Genomic DNA, 24,062 nt, shown 5'->3' with positions numbered 1-24,062 from the left:
AGACCTTATCATTAATATCTTATTTAGAATGCATGACATAAGTTGTGATATCTCGTATTTATGTGTATTTTAATTAAATAAATTATTTTATTAAGTAAGATTATGGAATTTTTTGTTTTAAATTTTAGATGATTTAAGTGGCATTATTTTATGAATTTTAAATGTGAAATTTAATTTAAAGTGTTTTCTTTTTCTTTTTTTTTTTAAAAAATATAGTTCATTATTTAAATTGCTCTGTCTTCTAAATTATTTTATTACTTTATTTTAATTAGTTACTGCGTTTAAATTATTTTATTAAACTTGCCGTTTTGAAATTTTTTTCGTTAGATCAGTTTTGAAACGTTAAGTTAAAAATGTTGGATCTCATTTCTTTTCTCTTTGTTTTTCTTTTTCTCTTTTCTCTTTTTCTTCCTCTTTTCTTTTTCTTCCTTTTTCTTTCTTCCTCCCTTGTATTTCTCCCGTGCACGAGCCTCCCCCTCCCCTTTTCTCTTCCGTTCCATTCAACCTTTCCCAACCCAGCCTTGCCCAATCATCCGACGACACCACCCAGCCCATTAGCTTCACCACCCTCCGACAAGCTCAGCCACCTCAGCCACCAACCCCACACCCTCCTTCTCTCTCCTATCCATGTAGAGCCCAAAAGGGCCATTAATTTACTGCACCGCTCAATGGCGCCACCACTACCACCACAACTTCCCCTCCCACCGACCATCATCCTCTACCATGCTCAACCCTTAACTCTTAACCGTTTGCTCCCACGAAGACCACCAAGCTGCATGACTTTTGTGCTCCAGCGCCGCCGCTGGCCACCACCACTTCACCATCGACCTCCTAGCTACTTAACCCACCCTTCCTTAGCCTCGAACCGCCACCGTTGAAACCCCTTTAACTCATTTTCCAATTTGGGCTTTTTGGCTTCCACGCTGCCACCCACGACCAACCACTACCACCATTAGTTTCATCAACACTCCTAAGCCCATCCCAAGTCTTCATTTGTTCCTGTTCAAAAGTTGGATTTTTGAGACCCACAACCCTTGTCCATTTTTCACTTTTACGTTACTGTGCCGCCACATTTTGCAGCTCATTGATCCTTTAAAAATTATACTATAGTGATTGAGTTGAATTATTGCATTTTTAATGCTTTTGAAACCAATATATATTAATTCTTTCATTACTTTATCATTGGTTTTATATGGAAAAATGAATAAATCAAAATTGTGATTTTAATTGATTAAAAGTATGAATTTCTGCTCTAATTTTATCAACTGCCAATTAATATGGGTTATGGTACATTTCGCTCGAGCGGCCAGAAGCCGCCGCTCGACCGAAGCTAGGCAGATTCAAATGCTCGACTTCCGCTCGACAGTGGGCTCGAGCGAGATGCGGGAAAAGAGATCGCTGGAGCGGAGGCATTTGGCCGCTCGAGCGAATTCAGGCAGAGTCGAACGCTTGATGTTCGCTCGACAAGCCGCTAGAGCGGGTTGCTGAAAAACAAAGATCGCTCGAGCGGAGACATTGGCCGCTCGAGCAAAATCAGGCAGAGTCGAACGCTCGACGCGCGCTCGACACCCCGCTCGAGCGAACATCGTATTTTGACAGATTTTAGGTTTTCCGCCTGAGACCATATAAAAGCAATTTTTCACTCTAGAGCCACAACTCTTGGGCTGGAAAACTCGGTTTTTGAGTAGAGAAACACTTAGAATTCATTTTTCCTTTGATTTTCGTTCAGATTCGAAGAGGAAGATTCATTCAATCGATCATTCACACAGCCACACAATTTTCACTGGATCATTCACTCACACTGCAGCAGATTGAAGAACTCCTTGAGGGGTCCAATTGCCACTGCAGCTCAGCCTCCTCCACCACTTCGAATCTTCATCTCCATTCAACTGGCTTGATCTTTTCAATTCCCTACTAGCTATTTCATTTCAGTTTTGAGTTTCTGAATTATTTTAGAGAATTTTGATTTAGACGTTTGAGAAATTTATTTGTTATTCATTCAATTCATGTTATTTATTTTTATCGTTTTGTTAAACTTTCATTTTAGTATTGATTACAATTACGGTGGATAATTTGAGAATTTGTGATTTGAACATAATGATGAACCCTAGAACATTGATTTTGGGGCTTTTCAATTTCAGTGCATGGTTTGTCAATTACTTCATAATTTAGTTTAATTCTTAATTTAGTTTTATCAATTTCTGAGTTTAATCTATTAGTCCTTTACATTCCGATCCGACAATCAAAATCCAAAAATATGAATCTAGTCCAAGACTAGTGTCCTCTCCCATCCATTGCACATACCATCATTTTATTTTCTCTTTGTGAAGTTTTTCACATTTTTCAATGAGTTTGATTTCTAAGTAACTTTTCCTGAGGAGACGATCTAGGAATTTATTCCTAATTATTACATGACATCCTCCTGCACTTGGGATAGCTTTAGTGCTACTCATTTTTGAGTGAGTCAAGTTTTTGGCGCCGTTGCCGGGAAAAGTATTTTGACTTAAATTTAAACTCGTTATTTTTTTTTTGTTATGCTCTTTACACTGATGTTTCATGTCATGGGTGAGGGACAGTTCAAATAGGTTGCATAGAGTCCCATCGAGTGTTGAGAGTAGTATACACAGTTTGGAGATAGATAGCTCTTCTATCTTTTCTATTAGTGAGTTAGGTGAGGAAATTGAAATTGAACCAGAAAACATGGCTGTACCTGCACCACGCACTCTCAAGGATTATTTGCAACCCACTCGCACCACTACACCATCATGCATAGTTTTACCTGAAAATGCATCTAATTTCTCTATTAAGCATGGCATGATGTCAGTGATGCTTCAATTCCACGGGATGGATTCTGAGAGCCCTTACCAGCATTTGACAGACTTTGAGTTAGCTTGCACCACTTTTATCACTAGGGTTGTTACTGATGAATTCATTAGACTTCGTTTGTTTCCTTTCTCTTTAAAGGATAAAGCGAAGATTTGGTTTAATTCTTTGAGGCCTAATTCTATTTCTAGTTGGTCTGATATACAGCGTGAATTCTTACAAAAATTTTTTCCTTTTCAGAGAACTCAGTTTTTGCAAGAGCAAATTAGTCAGTTTAGTTATAGACCTGATGAGACCTTTCAGGCCAGTTGGGAAAAATTTAAGGATTTGATGAACATCTGTCCACATCATGGTTTTGAATCTTGGAGGTTGGTGAGCTATTTTTACACTGGTCTTACTCCAGAATGCAAGCAGTTTGTTCAGACAATGTGCAATGGGGAGTTCTTCAGCAAAGAACCTGATGAAGCACTATCATTTTTTGACTACCTTGCTGAGAGCGCACAACAGTAGAACACTCGTACTGATCGAGTTCCATTAGCAGCACAGCCACTGAGGGCTATATCTGGAGGGGGTAGATATGAGCTTAAAAAGGACACCGATGTTCAGGCCCGAATAGCTGCATTGACTAGAAGACTAGAGGTCATGGAAATGGAAAAAGTGAAGGCTGTGAAAGTAGTAGAGGCATGTTCTATATGTGCTGATTCAACCCATAAGACCCAAGACTGCCCGATTATGCCAGTATTTCAAGAAGGTGGGTCTGAGCAGATGCAATCAGCTAACTGGGTTAATAGAGCACAGAATCAGGCTTTCTCCAACACATATAATCCGGGGTGGAGGAATCACCCAAATTTCTCATGGAGAAATGATCAGCCTGGTCGGTCCCCACCACCTTAGCAGCAGCCATTTAGTCAAGGTGCTCCTCAGCACCAGTATCCACCATATCAGAATCTTCAGAGCTATCCTTATGTAGCTCCTCCTGGATTTCAGCCTCATGTAGCTGCACAGAGTTCTCAGCCTTCATCATCTGCAAAGAAGACTCTAGATGACAGTATGGCTCATATGGCCAATACACTTCAGCAATTCATGCAGATTCAGGCCACCACAAATAATTAGAATACTCAGGCCATAAATGAGTTGCGAGGCACTATTAATAAGATGAGCACAACCTTGAGCACCCTAGAGAAAGAGAAATTTCCAGCACAGCCTTAGCCTAATCCTCAAGTGTATAGGCAGCAACAACAACAAGTGCATAATGTCTCAGGGGATGTTATTGAGACAGCAAAGGCAGTTCTTACTTTGAGAAGTGGGAAGGAAGTTCCCCAACCAGAGATGCCTATAGACACACAGGTAGTTGGTCCTACACCTGAAGATGTAACAGAGACTGATGAAGTTGAGAAAGAACCAGAGGTAGTGAGACCAGAGCTGAAGAAGCCTGTGAGTGCAGATGTTGAGACTAGTAAGGGATACCAACCTGTGGTTCCCTATCCTCAGAGATTGGCAGCTGGCCAAAAGAACAAGTATCACACGGAGATCCAAGAGATTTTCAAGCAAGTGAAGATCAATATTCCACTCTTGGATGCCATACAACAAGCGCCTTCATATGCAAAATTTTTGAAGGACTTGTGCACAGTGAAGAGGAAGCTGAATGTGAAGAAGAAAGCTTTCCTAATGGAGCAAGTTAGTGCATTGATATTGAGTGAGACTCCTCAGAAGTTTGGAGATCCTGGCTCTCCTAACATTTCCATTATGATTGCTGAATCACGCATTGGGAGAGCTTTACTTGATTTGGGGAGTAGCGTGAACTTGCTGCCGTTCTCAATATATGAGCAGTTGGGATTAGGTGAGCTGAAAAAGACCTCCATCATGCTACAGCTGGCTGACAGATCAGTTAAGGTACCGAGGGGTATTATAGAGGACGTGTTGGTCCAGGTGGACAAATTCTACTACCCAGTGGATTTTGTGGTTCTTGACATGCAGCAGCCAGTCTCTAGTATTTATCAAGCTCCTGTCATCCTAGGAAGACCATTTCTAGCTACATCAAATGCATTGATCAATTGCAGAAGTGGAGTTTTAAAGCTTACCTTTGGGAACATGGCACTTGAGTTGAACGTTTTCAACGCTTGCAAGATGCCAGCACATTTTGATGACACAAGCGATCTAAATGCTGTAGAGAGTTTGACACCAACAGATTTTACTTGCTCAACTTCTCCATTCTCTGGTGATGATTATATTTTTCAAACACCTGAATTTTTACTTCATGAGAAAATTGATCATATCAATGAAGATGACTTTGATTTTTTTGATTGTTTTGCAGATTCATCTTTACCACTTGAAGTACAATTTGCGGGAGCAAGATGGAAACCCCAGTTTGAAGCTCTACCACCACCAGACATGCTTAAATCTTCAGAGGAAGAAGTTCCCCAGTTGGAACTGAAACCACTTCCTCAAGATTTAAAGTATGTGTTCCTTGGTCCTGAAGAAGGCACTTTTCCGGTGGTGATTTCCTCAAAGCTAAATCAGAAGGATGAAACCCAGTTGATTGAAGTATTAAGGAAGCATCGAGGTGCAATTGGTTGGACAATAGCTGACATCAAAGGCATTGATGCCGCTGTATGTACCCACAGAATCCATCTTGAAGACGATGCTAGACCAGTTCGTGATGCTCAACGTAGGCTCAATCCTACCATGAAGGAAGTTGTGAAAGAGGAGGTGCTTAAGCTACTCGCAGTGGGTATCATTTATCCCATCTCAGACAGTAAGTGGGTAAGTCCAACTCAAGTGGTACCAAAGAAATCTGGTTTGACTGTCATAAAAAATGATAAAAATGAGTTGATTCCAACTAGAATGGTTACTGGCTGGAGAATGTGCATTGACTATAGAAAACTTAACTCAGCCAGTAGGAAGGATCATTTTCCTTTACCATTCTTGGATCAAATTTTGGAAAGAGTAGCTAGTAATGCATTTTATTGTTTCTTAGATGGCTATTCTGGTTATTATCAAATTGTTGTAGCACCTGAGGATCAGGAGAAAACCACTTTCACCTGTCCTTTTGGCACTTTTGCTTTTACTAGAATGCCTTTCGGTTTGTGTAATACTCCAGCTACTTTTCAGAGATGCATGATGAGTATTTTTTCTGATATGATTGATGACATTTGTGAAATATTCATGGATGATTTCTCTGTTTTTAAAAAATCCTTTGAGAGTTGTTTGCATAATTTGGCACGTATTCTCCAGAGATGTGAGGAAAAAAATCTTTTACTTAATTGGGAGAAATGCCAATTTATGGTCACTCAGGGCATTGTATTGGGGCATATTGTTTCTTCTGAGGGTATAAAGGTTGACAAGGTAAAGATTGAATTAATATCTAAACTTCCTATTCCTAGGACAGTTAGGGATATTCGTTCTTTTCTTGGTCATGCTAGCTTTTATAGGCGGTTTATTCAAGGGTTTAGTTCTATTGCAAAACCTTTGTGCACTCTTTTACAAAATGATATTGAATTTGTTTGGACTGATGAGTGCCAAAAATCTTTTGATACCTTGAAAAAGTCGCTTACCACTGCACCTATTGTGCAACCTCGGCAGTGGGACCTTCACTTTGAGATTATGACAGATGCTAGTGACTATGCTTTAGGAGCTGTTTTGGGGCAGCGGGTGGATAATAGGCCATTTGTGATTTATTATGCTAGTAGGACCTTGAATGATGCCCAGAAAAATTATACCACTACTGAAAAAGAATTGCTTGCAGTGGTTTTTGCACTTGATAAATTTCGGACTTATATTCTTGTTTCTCCTGTTATTATTTTCACTGACCACTCTGCTCTTAAGTATTTGTTGGCTAAGAAAGATGCAAAGCCACGCTTGATTCGCTGGATTTTATTACTTCAAGAGTTCAACATCAACATTAAGGACAAGAAAGGAGTTGAAAATGTGGTAGCTGACCACCTCTCTAGATTGTCATCATCTCCTTCTTCAAATGTCAGCCTTCCTCTTGATGATAGTTTCCCGGATGAGCAGCTGTTTGTGGTTGATAGAGCTCCCCGGTATGCTGACATAGTCAATTATCTGGTGACTGAGAGAATGCCTTCTGAATGGTCCACCCAAGATAAGCGTCGGTTTCTCTCTGAGGTACGACACTTTTATTTTGATGATCCATATCTTTTTAAATATTGTTTGGACCAATTGATTCGAAAATGCATTCCTGATGATGAGTTTTCTTCTGTTTTGAGATTTTGTCATATGGGTGCATGTGGTGGTCATTTTTCAGCAAAGAAAACAGTTTCAAAAATTTTGCAAAGCAGTTTTTACTGGCCTTCCATGTTTAAAGATGCTTATAATTTTTGCAAGGCTTGTGAGCCTTGTCAAAAATTGGGATCCATTAGCAAAAGAGACATGATGCCTCTTTCCCCTATTCTGACTTTAGAAATTTTTGATTGTTGGGGAATCGACTTCATGAGACCTTTTCCGGTTTCTTTTAGAAACACATATATTCTTTTAGCTGTGGATTATGTTTCAAAATGGGTGGAGGCCATTGCTTGCAAAACAAATGACCATCATGTTGTCCTGAAATTTTTGCAATCTTTGTTTGCTCGTTTTGGCATGCCAAAAGTTATTATAAGTGATGGGGGTTCTCATTTTTGCAATAAACCATTTTCTACACTTGTGAAGAAATATGGTATTACACACAGAGTTTCTACCCCTTATCACCCTCAAACAAATGGGCAAGCTGAATTGGCAAACAAAGAGATAAAAATTATTTTAGAGAAAACCATCAAGCCTAATAGGAAAGATTGGTCGGTTAAACTTCTTGATGCTTTGTGGGCTTATAGGACAGCTTTTAAAACAAATCTAGGGATGTCTCCTTATCGATTAGTTTATGGTAAAGCTTGTCATTTACCTGTTGATATTCAGCATCGAGCTCTTTGGGCCATAAAACATGTTAACATGTCACTTGATGAAGCTTCAGGGTTGAGAAAATTGCAGATCAATGAATTGGATGAAGCTCGTTGGAATGCTTATGACAACGCTCAGATTGCAAAGGAGCGCATGAAAATTCTGCATGATCAGAAAATTCATCCAAAGCATTTCACACTTGGCCAGGAAGTTCTTCTTTACAACTCTCGCTTGCACATTTTTCCTGGAAAGTTGAAATCCTGATGGAGTGGGCCGTACATTGTAAAGACCGTTCATCCTCATGGTACGGTAGACATTGTCAATCCGAAGAATGGTAATAGCTTCACTGTCAACGGACAACGTCTAAAGTCATTTCTGAAGGTCTTTGATCCACATGAAGAGATCTTGCTTGTGCAAGACCCCAGGGAAGTGTTTTGATTTGTTTCTCTTTCTTTACAGTTTTCTTTACTTGCTTTGTTTTTATTTGTTCTTTTGCTTTGATTTTATATTTCATGTTGATTGTTTGTTTTGCTTGCTTAGTTCTGTGCACTTTCTTTTCTTTCGTTCGACTCATTGAGGACTATGTCTCTCACTAGTTGGGGGGTAGCATGTGTGCACAGTTTAAAAAAAAAAAAAGATTTGTGAAATTTGAGCATCTTGGTGGAGTAGTTGAGCGGGATCATTTGTGAAGATTTATTTTCAAGCTTAAACATAGAGCATGATTTTTGATGCATCATATTTTGTTGATATGTGGCTTGAAACACCGAGATGTTATGCTTTTTGAGATGAAACTTGATAAAATTTTTGTAGAACAAAAGGCAAATTTTGAAGGACATTTTGCACATGCTTACGCTTGTAGTGTTCCTTATTTACCATTCATTAATTTAACACTGGAGAAGTAAACTGCAGGACTACCGAGCCATGCCAAAAAGAAAAAAAAAAGAGAAGAAAAAAAAAAGAAAACAAAGAAAAAAAAAAGGGAAAAGGATTTGAAAAGATTAGAATGAAAAGAAAAAAAAGAAAAAAAAAAGAAAAAAAAACAAAGAGAAAAAGAATAAAGGCAACTTAGTGAACTTTCCTAAGTAAAAAGGGATAGAAACAGTTACCCAAGACTTTGGGGGTTGAGTGTCCAACCTTTAAAAACAGAGCTGGCGTGAAAACTACTAGACCCTTGGGCTTTGAGGTAGTTAGAATCAGCAATGATTAATCTTAAGGTTGAAAAATCCTATGGCAAATCATGGCTAGTAATGAGGAACACACAACCGATCTAGCTCCACACACACATTTGAGTTCTGAGACATTTGCCTTAATTCTATGTGAAAGATTGTTAAGATAGTCTTGGTGGGTATAACCCTTGGGGGTTGAGTAGTAACGTGTCACTTTTGTGAGAATTCAGAATTGTGTTTGATTGTTTTTGTTTGAATTTCGATCTTTATGCAATATTCATCTCAATTAATTTTCACTATTTTGCTCAAGGATTAGCAAAATGCTAGTTGGGGGGTGTGATTGAGTTGAATTATTGCATTTTTAATGCTTTTGGAACCAATATATATTAATTCTTTTATTACTTTATCATTGGTTTTATATGGAAAAATGAATAAATCAAAATTGTGATTTTAATTGATTAAAAGCATGAATTTCTGCTCTAATTTTATCAACTGCCAATTAATATGGATTATGGTACATTTCGCTCGAGCGGCGGCCAGAAGCCGCCGCTCGAGCGAAGCCAGGCAGATTCAAACGCTCGACTTCTGCTCGACAGTGGGCTCGAGCGAGATGCGGGAAAAGAGATCGCTCGAGCGGAGGCATTTGGCCGCTCGAGCAAATTCAGGCAGAGTCGAACGCTCGATGTTCGCTCGACAGGCCGCTAGAGCGGGTTGCTGAAAAACAAAGATCGCTCGAGCGGAGACATTGGCCGCTCGAGCGAAATCAGGCAGAGTCGAACGCTCGACGCGCGCTCGACACCCCGCTCGAGCGAACATCGTATTTTGACAGATTTTAGGTTTTCCGCCGTGAGACCATATAAAAGCAATTTTTCACTCTAGAGCCACGACTCTTGCGCTGGAAAACTCGATTTTTGAGTAGAGAAACGCTTAGAATTCATTTTTCCTTTGATTTTCGTTCAGATTCAAAGAGGAAGATTCAATCAATCGATCATTCACGCAGCCACACAATTTCCACTGGATCATTCACTCACACTGCAGCAGATTGAAGAACTCCTTGAGGGGTCCAATTGCCACTGCAGCTCAGCCTCTTTCACCACTTTGAATCTTCATCTCCATTCAACTGGCTTGATCTTTTCAATTCCCTACTAGCTATTTCATTTCAGTTTTGAGTTTCTGAATTATTTTAGAGAATTTTGATTTAGACGTTTGAGAAATTTATTTGTTATTCATTCAATTCATGTTATTTATTTTTATCGTTTTGTTAAACTTTCATTTTAGTATTGATTACAATTACGGTGGTTAATTTGAGAATTTGTGATTTGAACATAATGATGAACCCTAGAACATTGATTTTGGGGCTTTTCAATTTCAGTGCATGGTTTGTCAATTACTTCATAATTTAGTTTAATTCTTAATTTAGTTTTATCAATTTCTGAGTTTAATCTATTAGTCCTTTACATTCCGATCCGACAATCAAAATCCAAAAATATGAATCTAGTCCAAGACTAGTGTCCTCTCCCATCCATTGCACATACCATCATTTTATTTTCTCTTTGTGAAGTTTTTCACATTTTTTAATAAGTTTGATTTCTAAGTAACTTTCCCTGAGGAGACGATCTAGGAATTTATTCCTAATTATTACACGACATCCTCCTGCACTTGGGATAGCTTTAGTGCTACTCATTTTTGAGTGAGTCAAGTTTTTGTCGCCGTTGCTGGGGAAAGTATTTTGACTTAAATTTAAACTCGTTATTTTTTTTTGTTATGCTCTTTACACTGATGTTTCATGTCATGGGTGAGGGACAGTTCAAATAGGTTGCATAGAGTCCCATCGAGTGTTGAGAGTAGTATACACAGTTTGGAGATAGATACCTCTTCTATCTTTTCTATTAGTGAGTCAGGTGAGGAAATTGAAATTGAACCAGAAAACATGGCTGCACCTGCACCATGCACTCTCAAGGATTATTTGCAACCCACTCGCACCACTACACCATCATGCATAGTTTTACCTGAAAATGCATCTAATTTCTCTATTAAGCATGGCATGATGTCAGTGATACCTCAGTTCCACGGGATGGATTCTGAGAGCCCTTACCAGCATTTGACAGACTTTGAGTTGGCTTGCACCACTTTTATCATGGGACTTCGTTTGTTTCCTTTCTCTTTAAAGGATAAAGCGAAGATTTGGTTTAATTCTTTGAGGCCTAATTCTATTTCTAGTTGGTCTGATATGCAGCGTGAATTCTTACAAAAAAATTTTTCTTTTCAGAGAACTCAGTTTTTGCAAGAGCAAATTAGTCAGTTTAGTCAGAGACCTGATGAGACCTTTGAACATTCCAAAACAAGTTCAAAAAGTATGGTATTTCACATTTGAATATTGACATAACTATTTGAATAATAGTCATGGCTAGAAAGTATACATAATTGTGGTAGGCGAAAGTTAGAAATTGTTCAAATGCGAGATTTTCATTCGAATGGGTTTTGAGATTGTTCAACGGTATGTAATTTTCTATTCGAATGTTGTAACAATCATTTGAACAATTTTTTTAATGGGAAGTTATAAATATATCTAGCAGGAATGGTTGTTATCCTATTCGAATGGTCATTTTACATTCGAACGGATTTATAATCCATTTGAATGCTCATAAGATTCATTAGAACTATGGCGTAGACAATCAATATAAATTTAGTTATAGAAATTTATTGAAAAATAATTAAATATTTTAAAAATAAATATTATTTAAGTTGATACAAAATAATACAACTATGTAAGATTATCCAAGTCCTTCTACATCACAGTAATGTGTCCTCAATCTCTTATAGTTGAACCATGATGGGCGTAGTGATCCTCTCTATGTCCTAGATCATAAGTGTTCAATACTCATCGAGCAAGGATCGCATCTCCCTAGTAGTAGTCCCTGCAGCCTCTATATCAGCACTGGCATCCGTAGAAGCTAGATCACACTCCGTGCCAATACCTTGTGCCGCTACAACATTAATGCCAGCCTTCCGCAAGTGGCCCTTGCTCTTGCTAAAAGTGATCTTGTTAAGGGCCCAATCTGTAGTTGTCTCCACTCTGTCATTAGCACATCGAATGCATACAATAGAAATTATCAATGCATACAGTAGACTATCTTTAGTCATGATTCAGATCGAATGCGGATGAGGAAGTATAGAGGCAGATCAATCAACTCTCATCGTGCTCTCCAAAACATAAATCAAGTCTATTCGATGCTAAAATCCATCTTGTATTTTTTTGAATCAATATTATGTGAAACAATCAAGTTCAACATATGAAAAAAATGCTAATGCGATATGCTAAAATAGTGAAAATTTTACATGTCATGTAAGCAAGTAATCAAATGTTCAATGATATATCATATGATATTTCATGCTCAAAATGACATTTAACATGAATGTGGCGTTTACAACAAAATCATGAATAAATTATTTAAAAGTAAGTTAGAAACTAACTTACAAACTTCCTGAGTTTGAAAATTCGTAGTGGCTAAAATCAAAACCAAGCATGCTTGATAATCAAAACTTATCATGGCATGCTTCTAATTTCAAAATCAAACATTCAATGATCATTCTAAAACATTAATAAATCATAACATAAAATGGTAAGACATGCCCTAGCCTTTCCACTAAAAAGAATTTAAACTTTTAAACTATTCTTAATGAACCCGATTTTGAATCAAACATGGTAACCTTATCTAAACCTAACTAAAATTAATTCTAACACTTGAGAACAAGACTTGATATGTAAACTAAGATCTAGGGCAAGAAAACTCACAAATTTCGTGGCCCACTCAAGCTTCCAACACAAGAATACCAAGAACTTCGAGAACACTCAAGCTCATACACACCTTTCAGTTGCTCTCAAGAACTAAGGGGGAGATGGCTCTCAAATGTTCAAGAGGAACTGGAGTTGAGGTGTGGAGGAAATAAAGGGCTGAACGGGCCTTTTATAGGTAGGCAAAGGGGAGGAGACATTGGCCTAAGCGCTTGGGGATTGGTTGGCTGAAAATTTCAGATTGTCTTCATCAGCTGGTGTCATCTTGTGCAGTGGGAATAATGGCCGCAAATCACCATGACTTCATCAAGTCAGGTACTACATTGAGCCTAAAGAAGCTGGTCTAGTCTTGGTGCAGAGAAAAAGAAAGGAAAATAGATAATCATCATACATAAGTAGATGGTTTCAATGGGTGAATGGTTTTTCTTGAGCAGATTTCGGTTTGTGTTTTCTTTGGCTAGGAAAAATGAGTCCAAAGCTCATGATGGCCAAGAAGACCTCTTGAAAATTGGGTGGTGATGGAGGTGGCGTGGGGTGGTGGCTCAGCCAAGGGCAGATGGGAGGTTGAAACTCAACCAACTTGGTCTCCATCCAACTAGCACCCAAGGTGCAATTTGGTTTTGGTTTGGTTCTTGAAACCAAACTCGCCTAGGGCTTGGTATGGGTTTAAAGGGGTCTCATGAGGTGTTTAAGGACCATAGTGCCCTTGAGAAAAATGCAAAAAAGATTGGACTTAAGGGTAAAACAGTTCAGTGCACATAAAAAGGACACACATGTGTGCCGAATGGTGTAGTTTGCAGTTTGCTATATCATTTTCCTTAATGACATGTGTGGAGGCTTATCTAGGATTTTAATATAATATAAGAATGATGTATTTAAATAGTGGAACAAGAAAATTTCAATTAAAAAGGTTATAAAGATTAAGAAATAAAATTAAGCTCAAAACAATGTTTAAAGATCACTAATCCTGGGTAGGTTGATTAATAGTCCTAACAAAATTTCAAAACTGAATTTGGGTTCAAGGAATTACTAAGGGTGAGCTATGGTTGAGGAAACCCATGGTATGCTGTAGTGGGCCTTCATATTGAAGAGTGAAAAGAAGCAAAACAAGGCCTTGGGCCTTGTTGGGCTTAAAAAGGCCATGAGTATGAATTGATGGTTCATGGGCTTTGGGGTGTGAGTTGATGGGAGTCCTTTTGTGATGACCCGCTTCTGCATGTATTTTCACTGAAGGGTTGTTTTTATTTTAATTAATATATTAGTTTATTTATTTTAAATTATTGCGTTTTAAATTTAGTTTTTTTTATTTGATGGATGTTGTGTTTTATTTATTTATTTGTTTTACGGTTTTTTTAATCTCTTTCTCGGCGGTTTTGTTTTGTTTTCCCGGAGTGAGGATTGGACCTCATTTCTTTCCTACATCTCTTTTTCCCTTTTTTTCCTTTTTCCCTTTTTCTCTTTTCTTTTTCTTCTTTCTTTTTCTTTTTCTTTTTTTCTTTCTTTTTCTTTTTCTTTTCTTCTTCCTTTTCTTTTTTCTTCTTCCCGCGTTCCATCCGTCTCTCTCTCTCTCTCTCTCTCTCTCTCTCTCTCTCTCTCTCTCTCTCTCTCTCTCTCTCTCTCTCTCTCTCTCTCTCTCTCTCTCTCTCTCTCTCTCTCTCCTCTCCCACGCCGTAACCCAGCTCAGCCCCTCGACCCACTGCCGTCCGGCCGCCGTGCGGCACACCACCCCCACCGGTCGAAGCCTCTCCCTCCGGCGCACCACCCCACCGAATCTCAGCTCCATCCGGCCAGCCGTTTGGCCGGAAAATGCCCTTGAAGCCCCATGGATTTTGCCCCGATCCGCCGCCGTCGCTCCACCTCCGGCCACCACCTCTTCACCACTTCATCACCGGTCCCTTGCCCTCCTAACCCACCCATTTTCGGCCCTTAATAGCCATCGGAACAGCTCCTACGAGCTAGCTTTCCATTTTGGGAAATCCGGCCTCCCTCCACCGTTTTCGCTGCCACCCACGGCCAACCACCACTTCCAATAGCTTCATAATCATCCTTAGACCATTTCCTATTAATCCCAAACCCTGGTTTGTCCCCGTTCAAAAATGGGTATTTTACAACCCACGGCCACAGTGAATTTTCACTGTTACGTTGCTTTTTCTCCACCGTTTGCAACGCCGCAAGCTTTCTAAAAATACCATATAGCATTGTAAGTATTTTCCAAACCCTATTTTCAGATTTAAATATATATTGCTCTTTCAATAATTTATCTGCTGGTTGGTTGATTCCGGACTGAGTCCGAGGAGTTCGGGGGTCGGATGGATGGAGGACGGAGTTGCTTGTTTTATAAATTTATGTTGGTTGGTTATTTTTGTGCATTGATATGGCATTTACATGGTGCATGCACGTGCGTTTTTATTTAATTGAGAAAAGCCTGTTTTATTGGCGTAAGTGGACCTACGGGTGCGTGTGTATCACGACCCCAAGCCGGGATGGAGTATTATCTCGGTGGAACTCCTCTAGTCACTCGGGAGCGGAATAAACTGAGTGATGTCCCCTGGGTTGTCGTTGGGCGACGACGAGAGCGGGGGCTAGGGGATGCTTGGCTATGAACGCGCCGGGCGTGGAACTGGGCATCGCTCTACGCATCGACTCCGTGGCCCTTCGCTGGCGAGGGCTAGAGGATGCTTGGCTACAAACACGTGGGGCGCAGAACTGGGCATCGCTCGTTAGGTGTCACATGCGTGGTGGTACTCTGCGGTGTGGCACTAGAGCCAGGGTGTGTGGATGACCCCTAGGAGAGGTCATGGTGCATACGGATAAACTGGATAATGGTTTGAGATGGATATGGGCCAAATGTGACTTTTGGCGTGATATTTGGAAAGGATATGTTTTTGGGCCAAATGGGATTTTGGGCGTGCGTAGAAAAATATGTTTTTATGGGTTTGCGCATTGGCATCACTTCATGCATATTGTTTGAGTTCTATATGCTTTTATCTGGTGGTGTTTGGATTTTACTTACCTACGGTACCATTTTTGGTTCTGTAGATTTTGGTGCAGGATTCGAGGAGGAGGAGGAGGCTGAGCCCGAGGATGCGGCTTCGCCGGAGTTTTGAGTCGAAGTTATGCTTTATAGTTTGGTTTAAAACTATATTTGTGTTTTTTGTAATACTTAATTATGTATGTTTTAAACAGCTTATATTATATTAAGAAAATTTTGGTACTTAGTTGTGACTTTCGTTATCCGCTGCGTGTTTCTTCGTACACATATGTTGCTTTTGCACACACTTGGTACTTGTCGATAGGGTGATGACCCGGGTTGTCACCATCCGGATGTCTCGATTTCCCCGTGTCCATGCGTGGGGATTTGGGGGCGTCACAGGTGGTATCAGAGCGGTTTGGCTCTGGGTAAAACCACATGTCCCGTAGGTAGTACCAGAATGTTTTTTTTAGGTTGTGTTTTAAAAATTATGTTAAGTACAGTTATTTAATTTGTTTTAATTGCTTTATTTGTTTGAGCTTGTTTGTTTGTTTTTATTTATTTAGTTATATTTTTGCAAGTTGGTTTCTTTTGTTTTATGTGATGTGGTGTTGGTCTTTGGTTCTGTTTTTGTTTGTTGTTGGTTTTATTTGTTTTGTTTTCTGAAAGGGGGTCAAAGGTTGTGGTGGCAGGGAATGGGGAGACCAAGGAAATCTACTCAGAAGCCACGGGACAATACCTCAAGAGATGACTCCATAGCCGAAGCAATACGGCAGATGACGGAGTTTATGCAGCAGAATATTAGGCCACAATAGACAGGGCCTTGGCCACAACAAGGAGGACCTTGGCCACAACAAGGAGGACCTTGGCCACAACAAGGGGGTCCCTGACCACAACAAGGAGGGCCTTGTCCACAGCAAGGAGGGTTTTGGCCACAACTAGGAGGTCCTTGGCCACATCAGGGAGGGCCTTGGATATACCCAGGAGGGTCCAGTAGCATGGTGCAAGCCGGATGCACCTATGAGCGCTTCCTAGTGCATAGAACCCCACACTTCACTGGAGAAGAGGATCCACTTCAAGCTGGAAAATGGATCAAAGACCTGGAAAGAACATTTGAGGTGTGTAGTTGCACCGAGGTGCAACAGGTACTCTACGCCAGCTATCTGTTGCAAGGTACCGCGTTTGATTGGTGGGATACCAAGAGGGTGATGCTGGAATCAGAATTGGGATATTTCGCTGCTGTGACCTGGCAGCGCTTCAAGAAAGAATTTAATGACCGCTTCTTTCCCGTAGTGGTAAGGAAGCAAAAGGCAAGAGAGTTCTCAAATTTGGTCCAAGGGGGCACAGCAGTGGAACAGTATGCCCGGAGATTCATAGAACTTGGGCGATTTGCTCCCCACCTTATCGCCACAGAGGAGATGCGAGCTGATCGTTTTCAGGAGGGACTACGCCCTGATATACGTTGTATAGTGGTTAGCCATCGGATATCCACTTTTCAGGAATTAGTGAATGTGGCCACCCTTGTGGAGCGAGAAAATAATCTGAGTATGGGCTCCCCTCCAGGGCATAAGAGGCGAAGTTTTTCTGGTGAAGGAAGCAGCTCGGGTTCGCCTTAGAAATTTGTTCAGCGGACTGGAACTCGACCTCAAACGTCCTCAGGTATTCGTATGGGAGGACGGGTGCCAATTTGTGGAGCATGTAATAGAGCCCATGAGGGCGAGTGTCGGCTGAGTAGTGGACCCCAGTGTTACCGGTGCGGCCAAGTGGGACATATTGCTCGGGAATGCCCCGTCAGAGTTCAAGGAAGCCGTGGAGGTAGACGCGGTGGAAGAACCAATCTGAGACAAGCAGTGCAAGCCCGGGTTTATGCTGTCACACCCGGAGAGGTGGATGATGAGGCGCCAGTGACCCATGATGCTGGAGTAATTACAGGTATGGATTAATTTAATTTTAAGTTGGATTTAATTTTTGGTGTATTTGGTTTCTCCTTTGTTTTTCTTTGGATTTCATGGGTTAATGTGTTTGGTTCAGGAAGAGTCCGTTCATATGGGTTTTATGCTTGCACTTTGTTTGATTTCGGTGCGTCACAGTCGTTTGTATCTTCCACGTTTGCGCGGGTGTGTAATTTGGTCACGGAACCGTTGCCGAAGTCTATGGTAGTGGCTCTACCCGATGGTGAAATGGTGTGGTGTTCCAAGGTTGCTTTGGGATGCCCGTTAAATTTTGAGGGAAGGTTCTTGGATACTGATTTGGTGGTGTTTAAGCTGTTGGGTTTTGATATCATCCTCGGGATGGATTGGCTATACCGATATTCTGTGAGTATTAATTACAGAAGTCAGATAATTAGCTTTCAGCTTCCAGATGGTGATTGTCTGGAATTTGCGAGGAGTAAATTGAAAGAAAAGCCGATAATTATATCGGCAATTCAAGCAAGAAGAGAGATTGCATGGGGAGCGGATGCATTCTTGGTTCAGATGGTGTCCACGCTGTCTGAGAAGAAGTCTTTGGTAGACATTCCAGTTGTAGAAGAATTTCCCGATGTGTTTGTGGATGACTTGCCCGGACTACCCCCTGTGCGGGAAATGGAATTTGTTATAGACTTAGAACCTGGAGCGGCTCCTGTGCATAAAGCTCCTTATCGCATGGCACCGGCTAAATTAAAAGAGTTGAAGACTCAATTGCAAGAGCTGGTAGAGAAGGGATTTATTCAGCCTAGTACTTCACCGTGGGGTGCACCAGTTTTGTTTGTTAAAAAGAAAGATGGAACCCTCCGTATGTGCATTGATTATCGGGAATTGAATAAGGTGACCATCAAAAATAAATATCCTCTCCCGTGGATAGATGATTTATTTGATCAGCTTCAAGGAGCAGCTGTGTTCGCTAAAATTGATCTGAGGTCGGGATACTACCAGCTGAGGATCAGAGACAAGGATGTGTCTAAAACTGCTTTCAGGTCAAGGTATGGGCATTATGAATTTAAGGTGATGTTGTTTGGGTTAGCTAATGCCCATGCTGCTTTCATGGATTTAATGAATCGAGTATTTCGACCTTATCTGGATTCCTTTGTGGTAGTATTCATCGATGATATTCTGATTTATTCCCGAGATGTTGAAGAGCATGTGTATCATCTTCATCTGGTACTTGGGAAATTGAGAGAACACCAGTTGTATGCCAAGCTCAGCAAGTGTGAATTCTGGTTGGAAGAAGTTAGATTTCTTGGGCACGTGATTTCCCGAGACGGGGTGGCTGTTGATTCTAGTAAGGTAGAAGCCATTTTGTTGTGACAACGTCCGACTATAGTGCGCGAGATCCGGAGTTTCTTGGGGCTTGCCGGATATTACCGAAGATTTGTGGAGGGATTTGCTCGCCTATTTGGACCTCTCACAGCTTTGACTCGGAAGAATACAGAATTTGTTTGGTCAGATAAGTGTGAGAGAAGCTTCCAAGAATTAAAGAACAGGTTGACGACGGCACCAGTGTTAGCGCTCCCAGAACCGCATAAGCCATTCGTAGTCTTCAGTGATGCGTCTAAGTTTGGTTTGGGTTGTGTCCTTATGCAGGAAGGACGGGTTGTTGCCTATGCATCTCGTCAGCTAAAGGACCATGAGAAGAATTATCCGACGCATGATTTAGAATTGGCTGCGATTGTTTTTGCTCTCAAAATCTAGCGGCACTTCTTGTATGGGGAAGCTTGCAAGGTATTTACTGATCACAAGAGCTTGAAGCATTTTTTTTCCCAGAAAAATCTGAACATGAGGCAGAGGCGATGGCTAGAGCTAATCAGTGACTATCAGTGTGAGATCAAGTATCATCCGGGGAAGGCTAATATAGTTGCTGATGCTTTGAGCCGAAAGTCGCACTTGGAAGATGAAGCTAAGCCGTCAGAATTGGATTCTTTGCTTTGTGGGATGAGAAGGCTCCTTATTGAGAGTTCGCAGCAAGAAGAGATTTTATCTTCAATTCTTGATATTCGGGTAACTGATTTTGAAGAACTGAAGACTCTTCAAAGGAAGGATCCGAAGCTGCTGAATATCAGAAAAAGAGTTAGAAAATCTCGAGGGCCGTTGCATTATAGCATGGATAAAGATGGGATACTTCGGTTCCGAGATCGCAGAGTGATCCCTAAAGATTCAGCATTCAAGGAGCGGATCATGGCAGAAGCTCATGTGGCCCCTTATTCAGTTCATCCCGGCAGTACAAAGATGTACCGGGACTTAAAGAAAAATTACTGGTGAGATGGAATGAAGAAGGATATTGCCTTATATGTTGAGAAATGCCACATATGCCGTCAAGTGAAGGCCGAGCATCAAAGACCTGCAGGTATGCTCCAACCCCTCCCTATTCCTGAGTGGAAATGGGATGACATCACGATGGACTTTGTAGTGGGTTTGCCGAGAACGCCTAGTGGGAAAAATTCTGTTTGGGTGATTGTTGACCGGTTAACAAAAAGTGCTCATTTCCTGCCTGTTAATAACACCGACTCCTTGGGTAAGTTGACACGCTTGTACGTGAAAGAAATAGTGCGGCTGCACGGCATACCAAAGAGTATAGTGTCGGATCGAGACCCAAGGTTCACGTTGCGGTTTTGGAAAAGTTTGCAGGCAGCTTTGGGTACTAAGTTGAAGTTCAGTACTGCTTACCACCCTCAGACAGACGGCCAATCGGAGCGCACCATTCAGACCCTTGAAGACATGTTGCGAGCGTGTGTCATGGAATTTCAGGGGAGTTGGGAAAACCATTTGCCACTCATAGAGTTTTCATATAATAACAGCTTCCATACGACCATTCAGATGGCTCCCTATGAAGCTCTTTATGGGTGAAAGTGCAGGTCGCCCTTGTGTTGGGATGAAGTCGGGGAGAGTAGGATAATTGGACCCGAAATAATTCAAGAGATGCAAAGCCAAGTCCGGATCATCAGAGATAAAATGGCGGCAGTTCAGAGTCGCCAGAAAAGTTACGCTGATACCAGGAGGAGAGAGTTATCTTTTGAAGTTGGTGATTGGGTTTATCTCAAAGTCTCTCCCATGAGAGGTGTTAAGCTTTTTGGTAAGAAGAGGAAACTGGATCCGAGGTATGTCAGACCTTTTCAGATTCTGGAGAAGGTAGGGTCTGTCGCCTATAGAGTTGCTTTGCCAAAGTATTTTGGGGATATTCACGATGTCTTCCACGTATCATCCCTGAAGAAGAGCTTTGGACAGCAAGAGCCACGCTTCGTCGACCCAGAGGGTATTCAGTTGCAACCGGATCTCACTTATGAGGTTGTTCCGTCGCAGATCATGGATTGGAAGGAGCAACAGTTGAGGTCCAAGACGATACCTCTGTTTAAGGTGGCTTGGGGAGATCCGTTAGCTCAAGACTTCTCTTGGGAGCGAGTAGCGGACATGAGGGAGCAGTACCCGTACTTGTTTGAATAATGAAGGTATGTATCTTAATCTTGGTCACAGCTGGTTTATGTGTTTTTATGTGGCTTGTTTTAAGTTGGTGGTTGATCTTACAAATTTCGAGGACGAAATTTGTTTTTAAGGGGGGGAGGATGTGATGACCCGCTTCTGCGTGTATTTTCACTGAAGGGTTGTTTTTATTTTAATTAATATATTAGTTTATTTATTTTAAATGATTGCGTTTTAAATTTAGTTTTTTTTATTTGATGGATGTTGTGTTTTATTTATTTATTTGTTTTACGGTTTTTTTAATCTCTTTCTCGGCGGTTTTGTTTTGTTTTCCCGGAGTGAGGATTGGACCTCATTTCTTTCCTACATCTCTTTTTCCCTTTTTTTCCTTTTTCCCTTTTTCTCTTTTCTTTTTCTTCTTTCTTTTTCTTTTTCTTTTTTTCTTTCTTTTTCTTTTTCTTTTTCTTTTCTTCTTCCTTGTCTTTTTTCTTCTTCCCGCGTTCCGTCCGTCTCTCTCTCTCTCCTATCCCACGCCGTAACCCAGCTCAGCCCCTCGACCCACCGATGTCCGGCCGCCGTGCGGCACACCACCCCCACCGGTCGAAGCCTCTCCCTCCGGCGCACCACCCCTCCGAATCTCAGCCCCATCCGGCCAGCCGTTTGGCCGGAAAACGCCCTTGAAGCCCCACAGATTTTGCCCCGATCCGCCGCCGTCGCTCCACCTTCGGCCACCACCTCTTTACCACTTCATCACCGGTCCCTTGCCGTCCTAACCCACCCATTTTCGGTCCCTAATAGCCATCGGAACAGCTCCCACGAGCTAGCTTTTCATTTTGGGAAATCCGGCCTCCCTCCACTGTTTTCGCCGCCACCCACGGCCAACCACCACTTTCAATAGCTTCATAATCATCCTTTGACCATTCCCTATCAATCCCAAGCCCTGGTTTGTCCCCGTTCAAAAGTGGGTATTTTACAACCCACGGCCACAATGAATTTTCACTGTTACGTTGCTTTTTCTCCACCGTTTGCAACGTCGCAAGCTTTCTAAAAATACCATATAGCGCTGTATGTATTTTTCAAACCCTATTTTTAGATTTAAATATATATTGCTCTTTCAATAATTTATCTGCTGGTTGGTTGATTCCGGACTGAGTCCGAGGAGTTCGGGGGTCGGATGGATGGAGGACGGAGTTGCTTGTTTTATTGATTTATGTTGGTTGGTTATTTTTGTGCATTGATATGGCATTTACATGGTGCATGCACGTACGTTTTTATTTAATTGAGAAAAACCTGTTTTATTGGCGTAAGTGGACTTACGGGTGCGTGTGTATCACGACCCCAAGCCTGGATGGGGTATTATCTCAGTGGAGCTCCTCTAGTCACTCGGGAGCGGAATAAACTGAATGATGTCCCCTGGGTTGTCGCTGGGCGACGACGGGAGAGGGGGCTAGGGGATGCTTGGCTACGAACGCGCCGGGCGCGGAACCGGGCATCGCTCTATGCACTGACTCCGTGGCCCTTCGCTGGCGAGGGCTAGAGGATGCTTGGCTATGAACGCGCGGGGCGCGGAACTGGGCATCGCTCGTTAGGTGTCACATGCGTGGTGGTACTCTGCGGTGTGGCACTAGAGCCAGGGTGTGCGAATGACCCCTAGGGGAGGTCATGGTGCATACTGATAAACTGGATAATGGTTTGAGATGGATATGGGCCAAATGTGACTTTTGGCGTGATATTTGGAAAAGATATGTTTTTGGGCCAAATGGGATTTTGGGTGTGCGTGAAAAATATGTTTTTATGGGTTTGCGCTTTGGCATCACTTCATGCATATTGTTTGAGTTCTATATGCTTTTATCTGGTGGTGTTTGGATTTTACTTACCTGCGGTACCATTTTTGGTTCCGTAGATTTTGGTGCAGGATTCGAGGAGGAGGAGGAGGCTGAGCCCGAGGATGCGGCTCCGCCGGAGTTTTGAGTCGAAGTTATGCTTTATAGTTTGGTTTAAAACTATATTTGTGTTTTTTGTAATACTTAATTATGTATGTTTTAAACAGTTTGTATTATATTAAGAAAATTCTGGTACTTAGTTGTGACTTTCGTTATTCGCTGCGTGTTTCTTCGTGCACATATGTTGCTTTTGCACACACTTGGCACTCGACGATAGGGTGGTGACCCGGATTGTCACCATCTGGACGTCTCGATTTCCCCGTGTCCGTGCGTGGGGATTTGGGGGCGTCACACCTTTATTCTAGATTTGTGGGGCCTATCTATGGCATCAAAGGCCTACTAGGTTGGGTCCTAAACTTTGGGTCTTTCTTCAATTAGGCTGAAGTCTTGAATCTTACAAAATTAGGCTTAATGGCCTTATGCTTACTAAGTTGGGCCTAATATTTTGGGTCTAATAAGTTAGGCCCATAGCTTTGTGTCCAATAAGTGAAGCCTAAAATCTTATGTCTTTCAAGTTGGGCCTAAGGCCTTCACTCCTTACTAAGTTAGGCCCAATGGCTTTATGTTTTTTACAATGAGTCTATTTTCTAGTGTCCTCCAAGAAAGGCTTAAAACTGTATATCTAACAAGTTGGGCTTAAGGCTTTTTAATATCTTATTTTTAGCCCTTCACATCCTTAGTGCATTAGGGTTGTAAAGTCTTATATCCATTAAGTTGGGCCTAAGGCCTTAGTGTCTCTTCTAAGCCTTTATATCAAAAAAAAAAAAAAAACTTGTGCCCTTAATAAACCAATCTCTTGGGCCTTCCTAAATCCATAAAAAATTTTATCGAAATTATTTAGCCCAACAAGGTGGAAAAATCTCCAATATGCTACTTTTCATTCTAACATTGGCCTTTTGGCACATTTTCACAAAATTCATTATGTACTAAAAATTCTCAAAAATAATACTACTAAACCAATCAAGATCCAAAAATCTCATTTTCATCAAAATCAATATTGCACTAGAATCTTAATAATTTTAACTAAACCCAAAGTATATGGTGCATATCCTTTAGAGTGGAAAAAAATTTGATGCCGACCAC

This window comes from Carya illinoinensis, chromosome 3 (assembly GCF_018687715.1).
Source record: "Carya illinoinensis cultivar Pawnee chromosome 3, C.illinoinensisPawnee_v1, whole genome shotgun sequence".
Lineage (NCBI taxonomy): Eukaryota > Viridiplantae > Streptophyta > Magnoliopsida > Fagales > Juglandaceae > Carya > Carya illinoinensis.
Note: the sequence above shows the minus strand (reverse complement) of the source record.